The sequence below is a fragment of the Cricetulus griseus genome, chromosome 3, assembly GCF_003668045.3.
Source record: "Cricetulus griseus strain 17A/GY chromosome 3, alternate assembly CriGri-PICRH-1.0, whole genome shotgun sequence".
Classification (NCBI taxonomy): domain Eukaryota; kingdom Metazoa; phylum Chordata; class Mammalia; order Rodentia; family Cricetidae; genus Cricetulus; species Cricetulus griseus.
In genome coordinates, this window is record NC_048596.1 from 136,001,947 (window position 1) to 136,015,413 (window position 13,467).

A 13,467-nucleotide genomic window follows, 5' to 3' on the forward strand; every position below is an offset into this window, starting at 1 on the left:
ATATCAGAAAATGCTAGTAACAATCAGCATTTCCTAGTCCAGATTCACAATCATGCAGCACAGGCAGTATCGAGGGCTTTCATATTAACAGCCAGGATGTTGGCCCAAGGAAAGTGACATATTAGCTCCCCCTACCTTCCACCAGGTCGTATTTCTTCCTTTTGATAATTGGAGTTTTGACCGGTAAAATTATGGCTTTTCATGTTTTACTTTCAATTTCGCTGCTTCTGTGGCAGCACACTATTAGTTGGGTGGTAGAAATGCATCAGCAGTTCTGATGGAGATTTCCAAGAGAACATCAGGAGTTGCCCCCAGTGATGGAATTGAGATATCTCTTCTTACTGGTTCCATGCCCAATTGAAATGTACACAGCCCTTCAATCAGAGGCAAGGAGTGTAATAAAAGTGTCTGCAGTGGGGCTTCTTAACAATCTGGCTCAGTCTTTACTCCAGTACTCAGGAGGTACTCGGTATTCTCTGAGTCTGACCCTACACTGACCCAGGCAAGGCCAACTGCTCCTGACATCTACAGGGGTCAGAGACCATGGAAAACAGCAGGAATTAGCATACTGCTTCCGAAGACACTGATTCTTTTGTTTTGTTTTGTTTTGTTTTGTAAATGTGAAAGCCTTGTATTTGTCTTGAATTGCAGTATCATGTACAAGGAAGATATTTCACTTCTGGCTATAATTCTTGTCCTTTCTCATAATTTTTGAGTACATAGACCTAAGGGACTTCTAAATATTATTACCAATCTCACATTTCTTTGTATTCTGGGATAGAAACAAATAATCCTTTTACTGAAAGGATTGATAACTTTGGGAGTGTGACTCAAAAATATGAATTTATAAACCTAGTAGTGCATTTCAATATTGCTTTTCATTGCAATATCCCCTATTGTCAAATTGTACTACTAAGGATGTTACAAAGAATTATGGCTAAATCCAGAATCAATAGTAAAACCTGCATTTTTCAGAAATATATTTGCCAGTCAAGTGATTTAAGCTAGTACATTCAAGACACAGGGATTTTGTATAGAATCACAATTTTAATGTATTAAATGTCCATTCCAAGAGCACAAAAATTGCAAGTTTTATGGGTAACTCTGACAAAATCTTCTGACAAAGAAGCACTAAATATCGATTGACTAAATGTAGAACAAGTTAGGTCAGTGTGGTATGTTTTCATTTCTTCTTTGTTGTGAGTATTTTTACTATGAGCTAAATATCCACACTGATTGCTATTTCGACCTGACTAATTTTCATTGTGGTAAGAGTGAATGTTTATCCTATTTTCCTCATTGGCCTGAAGCAGATGTTGTCAGATTTGTGTTCATTTTGACATTCTTATTTGAATTAGCTAAACTCTCTAATAGTTTTGATTTTCTTTTCTATGGTAGAGTGTTTTAACATACTCTAACTTGGGAATAATCTGAATTTCTCACTGATTGGTTCAGAGAATAAGAGATATCACAAAATATGGATCTCCTTGAACAAAATCTTGTTGAACCTTGACTGAGTTTTGTACCATGTGATTCAAGAGACATCCTCTCTCCTTAATATTCATCATTTGCCAGTAAATTGTCATCTAAATGTGTGATATAGGGAGAATTACCCTTTTATTTTGTCATAAAAACTTGTGGTGTCATTGTTGTAATCTTTTAGTTGTACATGCCATTGCCATTTTATGTTGGTAGCTTTTTTATCCTATATGGAAGGCTCCTTACTCACAACAGATATCCTTTTACTTTCAACCTTATAATATAATCTGCTTGCACATTTCTCCAATGTTGTTACAGTTTTGGAATGATGATGAGTGTTTGGAATCAGTTAGGGTTGAATATAACACTATCAGTAGTTTTTTGAAAATTGAATTTGGCGAATTCGGTAAGTCTGTATGTGATGAAAGTTGAATATATTCCTAAGGGTGACAGCTAAAATAATCTGGGCATAAGGGGTAGATATTTAGAACACATTTAGAAATTAATAGTTGCAGGAAAATAAGAAGCCAAAGATTCATTTTAAAGATCCATAATCTCACCAGCCATGTATAATAGATTAGATTTATTGTACAGGGTCTAAAAAAATTATCTGCTTTGGCATAATGTATATTTTCATTACTTGCTAAAGTATAGTGAAAAATTTATTTTTCATTTGATTACAAAGCCATTTATACATTTGTAAACCTCTCATTTGGAAAATTATAACACTTGATTAAGGTACTAAAATCTTGAAGTTTATTTACATTGAAATTTTATAATACTGTTAGGTGAGGTGTTTACATTAACTCACCATGGTGGTAATGATAAGAGGGAATAATAATAAGAATGACATGGGAGACTCTCACTTTAGATTTGACTCCTGGTTGTTTAGTCATTGTTATCTATTTTGGAGTCCCTCATGAATTTTAGATAAGTTGAGCAATAAAAAGAATATTAATATATCAAGATTTTGGAATAGTATAATCCTAATGTCTAGTATGTTTCTGAATATCAGTTGTCTAAAAAATAATGAGGTTGTAGTTGATAAATATGAAGATTTTAAATGTTTGTAAATCATTAAATATTTAAAGTTTTTGTTTGGGGCTACTTTTTGGATTATTTGACATAACGTATTTCCTGACCAATTTATTATCCTTAGTGGGATTTTGTAATGAATATTTTAAAATTATTGGCTAACCTTAAAACCAAGTTCTAGTCTGCCTACCATAAAAATTATAAAGTCTCTGCTGCATAATGCTATTTTATCTTTGTGGTTTAAGTACAAAAAACTAGTTTCCACCGTATGGAATCCCTAATGAATCTTTGCTGTCGGTATGTAGTTAGTACCTTGAATTGAAATGATTTGCCATCAAAATAACTTAGGAATTTGCATAGATGATCAATTCAAAATTTTTTTCATAATTAATTCTGATTTCACTAAAACAAGATAGGAAAACAACCCACAGAATTCAGAAAGAAGCATTTGAAAATGTAGGCTCTTAGTTTTAGTTAGTATTATGTATAAATAATAGATGTTTTAATTTAAATATATGGTATATGCAAGTTTTGTAAACAATTCATATAAAATTAAATGTATGGAACTCAAAGGTTAAGTATTTATTTCGAATTTTATCATTTTTATTCATAAAGTGTAAGAGAGTACTTCATAATCTAGGGGGCTTTCAAATAGACGATAGCATTCCCCTTTTTCATGTATCTCATTGTTATGTTCTTGGTGAATTGCACTGCTTTCATTACATAATTTCTCTACAGCCACTGTTAAGTTCTGTATTTCAATATTTCTATCCATATTACCTTTGTGTTTGTAGCTGAAAGTATACATAGGGTACACTTATTTAAATTTTGTTCTTTCATTGTATGTCATGTATTTCTGAAACAGAGTCTGTATGTGCTAAACACCAGGATCTCACACTCTTCAAGAAGGCCACAATTTTAGGATCTTAAGGGACCAACAGATGTATGTGACCACCTGCTGCAGACGGTATTGTAAAACAACCTCCCATTTTCATCTACAACAACATTTATTTACTTTGCCTGATGAAATTAATTGAAATAAGATATTTTCTCATTTACTACAAGGTGGAAGAATTATGTTCTTATGTAACTATATATTTATAACTTGTGGTTTTCTATACATAATTTTACAACTTCATAAAATTAGAAATTACCTTCTCTACATTAACCGTCAATACTTAAGATCATTATTCATATCCTCTATGAACTTTGTTGTGAACAGTGTCAAATATCAGTGCCAATACATGATATTTTTGGATTATCTTTAAAATTCCAATATACTGATGAATTTAACATCTGCACATTAGATATTCAGTTTTTTGTCCTATATCATCTCTTTAAGTAATATTTGAGAATTATTTTTCAAATCATGAAGGTTCATTGGATTTCTGAAATACTTTGCTCTGTACTTTCAGATGATCATGTAAGTTTTGATATTTAGTTATTAATGTATCATAAGCTTAAACTCTTTTAAAAAGTTGATACAAGCCTTCACAATTAAGTCACTTATGCTTTGTCCTTGTGATAAATAATTCTAGATATTGAAATCTTTTCGTTTGCGTTACTTTGTGCATAGTTTTAAAGTAGGGATTTTTAAAAGTTTTATTCTTTCAAAATTTTGTGATTACATTCTGTCCTCTCCCTCATGTTTTCCAGCTCCTCCCCAACTCCCTAATATCCTATCTTTACATAGTCTTAAATGATAGCAATCATTCTCACTCTCTGTTTCTCTTTACTTTTCTATACACCCCGAAAATAACAAAGCAAGGGATAAGTAAACTCAAAATATCCAAAATAAAGCCAATAAAGTGAATATATATATATATATATATATATATATATATATATATATATATATATTCTGAAAATAAAATGCAGAAATAAACAAAGCAACAAAAATTTAGTCCATTTGGTGTTGGCAAATTTATACTATTGCTGAGGTTTACATGAATGAGTGGTTAATATTAACCAGTGACATTTCTTTGGAGTAAATATAAATTTCCTAGCACATAACAATTATAAATAACTCCTTGATAGAGGTTGTAGTTTTTGTCTACTTTCCACTCCAGAGCTGGCATTTTGCCTGATTTAAGCCTGTACAGAAATTTGTGTCTGCTGCAGTATTTGCTGTGTGGTCTTCTGTGTGTCAGTCCTGTTGTGAATGAAAACTGTTATGCATCGACTTCTTCTATTGCTGCTCTCACAATCTATCTGCATTCTCTTCCACACAGACAAACAAATATTTAAGAGTAAATTTTGGTAAACATAGCCCATTTATGACCTTTTCCTGCAAAGTTTCTCACACTCTACCCTTAGACTGGTGGAAAATCTCCATGTTATTTCCCATCAGCCCATTTCCCCATGAAGAAGCACCCCTTCTGTGGTTTGAGCAATTAACTGATTCATGAGTTTAACAATATTTTATTAGTAATCATTTTATTTCATTCTTCCAATAGCATAAAAATAGAAGTAGGTTTTTTATATAAATATATCTTATATAAACTCAGGTGGTTGGCTACTTTAGCAGTTTTATGTATAGCTTCCATCTCATGAACTGACCCTTAAAAGAAATAAAATTTTCTTGGTTACTTCCACATTAATTCAATATCCCAGAATATTACCATGATTGTAGCTCCCTGTCATATTTTGCATATAGTCATGGAAGTATACTGTTACTGAAAATTGGTAGAGGTACCTAGTAGTCCAGAGTTCATCATTTCTGCATCCATGGTCCTTGGCCAAGTTTACAATTTCAGCATACATTCTCAGCTGTCACGAAGTAAGGTTGAATTGTTTCCCAAGAATAGCATAAACTATTTATAAGTGGCTTTGTGACATCAACTCACTAAGAAGTATGCTAGATCTTGTTGGCAGTTTCTTTAAGTTTCCCATTATGGGACTGACCCCTTTGTTTATATTATTGTAACTTGATCTTTTCAAATTGACACCTGAAGCTTGACCAAGTATTTAGTTGTATATAGCTGCATCTGCTTATATCATTTACTGGATGAAGTTTCCATGATGACAATTAAGGTTGCTGTCAGTATGATTATAGTTGAAGGACAGTTCAGGAACACTCTAATGTGTTGCTTAGAATTTTAGCGGGGGAGGGTGTGTGTCTTTTTTGTAGATCACAGGGAAATTTCTTGGTGCCTCCCTAACCCCATAATATCTCCCTCTGTCAAGATATCTCATTCCTTGGTCTCATCTCTTATTCTTCCATCTGGACCATCCCATTCTCTCATGTTCTCCTAACACTCCCCTCCTCACTGCTTCTCTCTACTTCCATCCTTCCTTGTCCACTTCATTATCACTAAATCATTGTGGATTTCTTGTCTATGTCCCATTGCCAGGGAGATACATGTATATTTCTCTTACCATCATCTTTGTTACCTAGTTTCACTAGGATTATTTACTGTAGGTAGGGTATCCTTTGCTTTATGTCTAATATCCACTTCTGAGTGAGGAAATTTCATCTATGTCCAAAGAAAGACATGAAAAACCATTTAAATTCAGCATTTATCATCGTAATTGGGGATTCTGACACAGCATATCAAAAATGTTATCAGCAAGCAGCTATGGGCAGCCCAGGATCAAAACCAGCTTCGTTCAGACAGAAATGGAGGCTTTCACATATATAGTTGGGATGTAAGTCCAAGCAGCCAGATATATAATCATCTAGTACTTGCTACCTGTTTTTTTTTTCTTTTGAAATTCGGAGTCAGAGAAAAGGTAAGTTGCATTTTTTCTGCTCTCATCCAATTTCAATTTCTCTGTATCTGGTGCACACATATCCAGGTGGGGGAGAATAGTGAATCAACACTTGTGATGGAGAGCTCTAAGAGAATGACTGGATTTGCTACCGTTGCTGGAATTGAGATCACTCTGCTTTTTTTGTTCTTATTCCATGCTCAACTTGATCACATAGTCCTTTAATCAGAGGCAAGGAGTAATAATAAAAGCTTCAACAGTGCAACTTCTCACCAGTCAGTCTCTGGCTATACTCCAGGTCTCAGTCGATTCTGGGTATGATCAGAGCCAGACAGTACACTGACCCAGACAAGGCAGACTGCTACTGTCATCTACAGGAGATAGAGACATGGGAATCAGCAAAGGCAGTGATTTTTTGATTCCAACCATTAAAACTCTCAGTCACCTGCTCCTGTGTCTTTTGAAAAAGTGTATCCTGCTTCTGAAGCTACTGCTGCTATTTTAATATGTCCTATCCCTGTCTCAGTCCTCAAGTGCTGTATCATTTGCAAGGAAAAAATCCATTTCAGACTTTAGTGTCTTAGGAACACTAGGTTAGTCAGACTCTTTCTGTCCTCTGGTATCCACTTTGGGAATTGCTATAGCATTGTCAGTTTTTACTATCAGTGCTTAGAATATGTGGAAATATTGGGGGAAATAACATATAATACAGGAGATTTACTTGTTATCATCTTGTTGCCATGTAGATTCACATATTCAACTTTATAATTTGGTTTGCATTTTCTTCCATTTTGGCATATACAGAACCTAATCCTTTTTTCCCCTCTTCCTTATCAGCCCCATTCCTCTCTAGGAATCACATTCCAGGCAAGAGGATTGTTTGAAATCTATTTTTTAACTATGGTGACAAATGATATTATTTACTTCCCTTGAAAGTTGTTAACATATCAGATATCTTTGTTCTCTGTTTAGGTGATTTTGTATGTTTTTTTTTTCCTGTGCAAGACTTGTGTTTGCTACTTCAGACTCAGAATTCCTCTGACTGAAAGTAAATTGAAGCCTGGAAAACATTTCTATGGGAACATCTATCTGTTAGATGCTACAATCTTTTTGTGTCCTTCTCAGTATAGATAATTGCAGTTTAAGGGAACAGCCTGATGAAGGTAAATCACATCACTCCATAATATTCCAAATCCTGTCAAGCACTAAAGAAAAAGGTCACCTGGAGAGTGTTATTTTATTTCCCATATAGTGCATGAAGAAACATGTCTTATTAGTGCAACGGATTCATAGAAATATGGGTATATCAATGTATCAATTAGGGATTATTTTATCTCTATATTCCTATATCAGAATGAGAGAAATAGATTTTGCATAAGGCTGTGACTATTCTGTTCTCAGGTTTTGGATATTTTAGCAGTATGGTATGCTTCTTCAATCCCATGGATTTAGTCATGATCCTCAAAGTAGTTGTTTACCACCAAAATACTTAAGCCACCGTGACAAAGGTGTATCTTAAGAATGCCGACAATTTTCTTCTTTAGTCATGTACCTAAAGATAATGAAGAGTTTTATTCTTCCTACAGTAACTGGCAAAGTTGTCAGTCTTGATTGATCCTAATGTTTTTATACAGGAGGCACACAAAATTCTGAAAGTGAAGGAATGCTGGGGATAGCATCAGAGATAGGAAAGCAGTAGAATAGATACTTATATAATAGGAAGAACTGTGGGGTATAATAATATATCTTTCCACCACTGCCTGAGTTCTGCTCACAGCCATATGAGGCCCAAAGTAGCACACAGAGATTTATATTATGTACAATGCTACTGGCCAATAAATAGAATTTCTTAATCTATATATTTTATAAAGACTTACCTTATTGGGGATGCCAGTGGCAGGCATCCTGTCTTCCCGGGCTCACATTGCAGATGCACAGAGAACAGAGCAGGAGGAACAGGAAGAGAGAGATATTTCCTGTTTGACCCTGATTATATTCTAAGTCTGCCTGCTATATTACTTCCTGGCTGAATGACAAGACTTTACTATATTTTCCAGAATCCTCTTCTACTCCTAGTCCCACCTAACTTGCCCCCTTATTGGCCAACAGTGCTTTTTTCAACAACCAATAAGATAAACATACAGAGAAAGATTTCTCCTCATCTTCTCTTTTCTGTCTAAATAAAAAGAAGGGTTTTACCATTAACATAGTAAAATATATAACCAAACAGTTATAAATTAAGAACTATAGTTACAATATTATTGCATTAATATTTACCATGATTTAAAGAAAATATTCTATCATTTATCTTATTTTGTTAGTCTAAAGTCTTATATGTAGCTTATCTTTTATAATAACTAAAGAAACTATAACCATAACTATCTGTCTTCAACTCCATCAAATACCACAGAAGGATAATATATAAATTTTAGAACTGACACAGACATCTCACTGCCTGTACAGTCACCCAAAATTCCTCTGTAACGTTAGGGCATCCATCTTAAGCCTATCGGGCACATTGTGTCTGGCACACTTCTCCTTGAAGCAGGGAACCCTTCAGGACTGTCTTTTTTGCAAGTTCAGCAGTCACTTTCCTGTGGGTCATGTATGTCCACTTTATGCAGCAACAAACAGTCCAGGAAGGAACAGTCTCTTGCCCAAATGGCTAATCTTGCAATGTTGAACACAACTCCATAATGAAATTCCATAATGAGTTTCTTTGATGCCCATCTTCCTCTCAGAAGTTATTGGTGTTCCAGGAGCAGTTTTGTCTCATTGTCATGAAAACCCCTAAACCATTTAAATTCCATATATTCTGTAGATCTTTGAAAGGTTTAAATATATCTATCCATCTCAAATACACCTCTGTGTATCTAGAAAACCAAACTAACGTAATTATGAGTTCTGTCTATTATAGGTGACTATATATTCTATATTTAATTATTCATTTCATTTTAAAAGATCAGTTTAAACAATACCTAAATAAGAGGAGATGTTTACACATCAGAAAAATACCCTTATATTTTTATCAATAAATGATAATCAATACCAATCCAAAGTATTCATTTTTACATCCTATTCCCCTTTTTTTTTCCTTAAAAAGAGATTGACTGTGATCATTACCATTTGTAACCAATTCCATTTACGTGAAAACAAACATTTATAAATAATATTTGGGAATTTGGGCATCGATCATTCCAAACTGCTTTCTGCTCATTGGGGGAAATGTCCATACCATGGGGATCATGATTAAACGCAGAAATCCTGTCTGTAGTTGTCTATGGCTGCATCATCTCAGCTGATTTGGATGTAGCATCAGTTGGGCCACTGCTTCAGTGGGTCTTGCTTGATCAATACATATTAGTCTGGAAGGAATAAATATGTATTCATTTTCTGTGAAACACAAGCAAAAACTACTTTCCCAAGTAACGTGTCCACATTTTTAAATTTAGAAGTTTAAGCTTTTTTAAAATGTATAAGTTGGTATAATTCAGCAACATTTATAATTAAATGCATTTTGGCAGCTGTAACTCTTTCCTCAGCAATCAAATAATTTAAAGACAACAATATACCATACAGTATCCAGACTCTCTATGTATTTTCCTTATTTACATGGCTTTTTCAGTACTCTGTTAATTTTACTTTTATATTTTACTTTTATGATACAAGGTTTCTATATGGAACTCTGCCTGCCTCTGCTTCCTTCCGCAGATCCTACCATCATGCTCCATAACCACCTGCTTCTCCTAATTTCTTTTAATTACTTTACCCTGCTTCTTTTATCTCACAAGCCTATGTATACTTTTAAATACAGCTTAAAACTTTAGAGGTATTTCTTTATCTGAATCTTTCTTTACTGTAGATCTTTACCTATTTCTGGCCAAACAGTCTTTGATCTGGTAAACAACATTGCTAAAATTAAAGCAGTGACTGTTTTAGCTGCTGTCTGTTCAAGATGGGGTGCATATGTTTACTGTCAGCAGTGAGAGTTGTGCTCACTACCCTGGTCTATGCTGCAATCAAGCAGCACACTTCCGGCTTGGAGATGAGGTCACTGCCACTGCCAGCTGCTCATACATACCATTGAAGTGTTAGAAAGACCTCTAAAGAGCCTTGTGGTTTTTGCCACTTATGTTGAGTCAGGAAGCCTCTCTTAAAGGAGCCATGAGCCTCTGCTTGTCTCTGACAAACAGAGACCACTGTAGAAAGAAGCTGTGCTTGTCTCTGTTCCTTTGCTTCTAAAATCAATTTTTAAGCTTTTGTGGAGTTGAGGAAGTTGTTAAAACACTACCACCAGCTGCCCAGGTTCTGATGCCACTTGACTATTCATGGGAAGGTGGCTCAAGAGGCCAGAATCCTAACCCATAAAACTGTTGAGATCTGTAGGTCATCTCCGGAGTGCTGAGTCCAACCCCCAAGAGCATGGGTTGGCAAGAGCATATGGAAGCTGCTCTAATGCTGCCAAGAGGCTCAAAAGGGCAGGCTGTGGTGGGAGATTCCCCTCTTCCTATGGGAACCTCTGAGTGTGTGGTTATCCTCCTCACACAAATTTGTAAAAATAAATCTTTCCATGGCTGCACGAATTCTGCCTGCCCCCACATGGGGCCAAAAGTAACACACAGAGATTTATATTGGGTACAATGCTCCTGGCCAATGACTAGGATTTCTTAATCTATATATTTTATAAAGACTTGTCATACGGGGGGTGCTGGCGGGAGTTGTCCTGTCTTACTGGGCTCACATGGTAACTGCACAGAGAGGAGAGCAGGAGGAAGAGGAAGAATGGGATTTCATGTTTGTTCCTGCTTATATTCTGAGTTTGTCTTTTATGTCACTCCCTGCCTGAATCACAAGACATTAATATATTTCCCAGAATCCTCTTTGATTCCTAATTCCGCCTAACTTGCTCCCTTATTGGCCAACAATGATTTATTCAACAACCAATAAGAAAAACATACACAGAAGGACATCCACCATCTGTGGAGTCTCTGAGTTTGTCCCCATATTTCTCCTTGCTTTTCTTTTTATGCTGTAATTAGCCTCTTATATAGCAATATCACTACCTGATTACTTGCATTTATGAGGAACTGGTACCTATCATTAGAATTCACATATTAAAGACCAGACATATTTCATTACCATCCAATCCTAGGACATGATGGATACACAGTAACAGTAAGATTTTTGAGTTGACTTTCCTACAATTATTGGCAAATTCCTTACCTGTGACAAACAGTAAGTCAAATGGACATTGCTATTATACCTCTTGAATTCCTTTCAGTTATGTTTGTGTTCATAATTATTACATTATAAATCATGGAATATATTTTCTGAGGCTTGTCATTAAAGGTATGCACCAGCAATGACTGATCTCTATAGCTTGAGGTGTATCTTGCATTCTCAATACTCAGGGAAACTTTAATAAATCAAAAATAATATCACTACAAGGGAATGTCTAATTACCCCATGGTTTTATCTGGAAGCCATTAGGTTATTGAAGTGGCTTATAATCAGCAAATGAAAGAAGCAATGCAGATTTCCTCCTGTATGCCAGCTCTATGAAGTGAAGGTACTGCATATTCTCAAAATTGCAATATTCTATGAAACTACATTCAAAAGGATGGATCTTCAAAAATTCATCCTGAATGAGGAAACCTGTTCCCAGATAGACAAACATAATACAAATTCACTTCCAAGTGTATACTAGTTTTAAAGTCAAGTTTTCAAGCAATCCACATTCCCAGAGAACAAGGGTAACAATGAGGACCCTAATAGGTATACATTGATTTCCCTCAGGGTGGGGGGAATGAACATAACCTGTGTAAACTAGGGCATGGAGAATTGATTGGAGAGAAATTCTAGTGAAGTTAAGGTAGTGACTTTGTTGATACTTACAATAAACTAGGGAAACATCCAGAGATCTATGAGTTTGACCCCACTAACTATCTAAGCAGTGGTTGAATGGTCACCTTAAATGCCCTTGTCTGATAATAAGATTGATGACTACATTATATGCTATCCCAGATCTTTCATTCAATAGCTGATGGAAGCAGAGGCAGACACCCTCCGCTAAACACTGAGCTGAACTCTGGAATCCAGTTGCAGAGAGGGAGGAGCGATGAACAAAGGGCTCCAAACAAGACTGGAGAAACACACAGGGATAGCTTAATTGAAAAGGAGGTTGCTCATGGACTCCAGACTGATAGCTAGGAAACCACATACAACTGTTCAAGACCTCCTGAGACTGAATGTCAGTTTGGAGGTCTGGGAAATATATTGGGACTCTGGTAGTGGATTAGTACTTATCCTTAATACAGGAATGAAATTTGGGAGTCCTCTCCACATGGAGGAATAACCTCTTAGTCTAGACACCCAAGGGAGGGTCTAGGTCCTGCTCCAAATGATATGACAGACATTGAAGATTCCCCATGGAGGGCCTTGCCCTCCCTGTGGAGAAGAAATGAGTTGGGATGGGGATTGGTGGGACAGGGTATAAGGAGAGGGAGAAGGAACTGGGAATGAAATGTAAAAGAAGCTTGTTTCCAATAAAAATTTAAAAATAAAATATTAAATAACCTCAGTCATAAAATACCATGTAAACTAAAATGTATGCTCAATATTACAAGTATTATATTATGGAATTCCCTTAATATTGTTGGATTATTAATGCTTCTCATACATTATAGCTATAAATCCACATTGTAGTTAATATTTTCATAACTTAATGATTTAGAGATTTTAATGGCATTTATTTACACTTAACTACACAGATAAGGATAAGTGCTAACTAGTGGGATATGTTACTTTAATACATAATATTTCAAATAGGAAAAATATAGGTAGTATTTAAATATTAATAGAGCATAAGTATAATAAGGCACTGTGAAAAAATTAATGTCAAATGCACATGGATATATTTGAAATGAAATTTAAATAAAGTTATATACATTAAAATTATTGAAAAAATATATCATAAATATTTCTATCTAAAAGGAATAGTGCAAATTATTGCTTGATATTTAGGAAACTGTTGGATACAGCATGCAATTTTTCCCTTCAGAGCAGGGCTTGAAATTAAGCTGACACAGGGCCTGAATTGTTTGTGCCAGGTCTTGTGCATTTATGTTGTTGTTCTTTGATTTTTTTTGTGGGACTCCTAACTGTGGCAACAGTTATATATTTTATTCTTTTGCATAGTCTTGTGACTCTTTCTTAAAATTGGGTTACCTTGTCCAGGCTTGG

The 13,467-nt window shown here is 35.1% G+C and overlaps 1 long non-coding RNA gene across 1 annotated transcript in view; it reads left to right on the plus strand.

Moving 5' to 3' along the window:
• Positions 1–13,467, plus strand: part of LOC103163195 — a 202,762-nt gene that overhangs the window by 128,684 nt on the left and 60,611 nt on the right. The window contains exon 10 of the long non-coding RNA XR_004769177.1: positions 3,380–3,481. This is a non-coding gene — a long non-coding RNA (uncharacterized LOC103163195). The remainder of the gene's footprint in view (positions 1–3,379; positions 3,482–13,467) is intronic.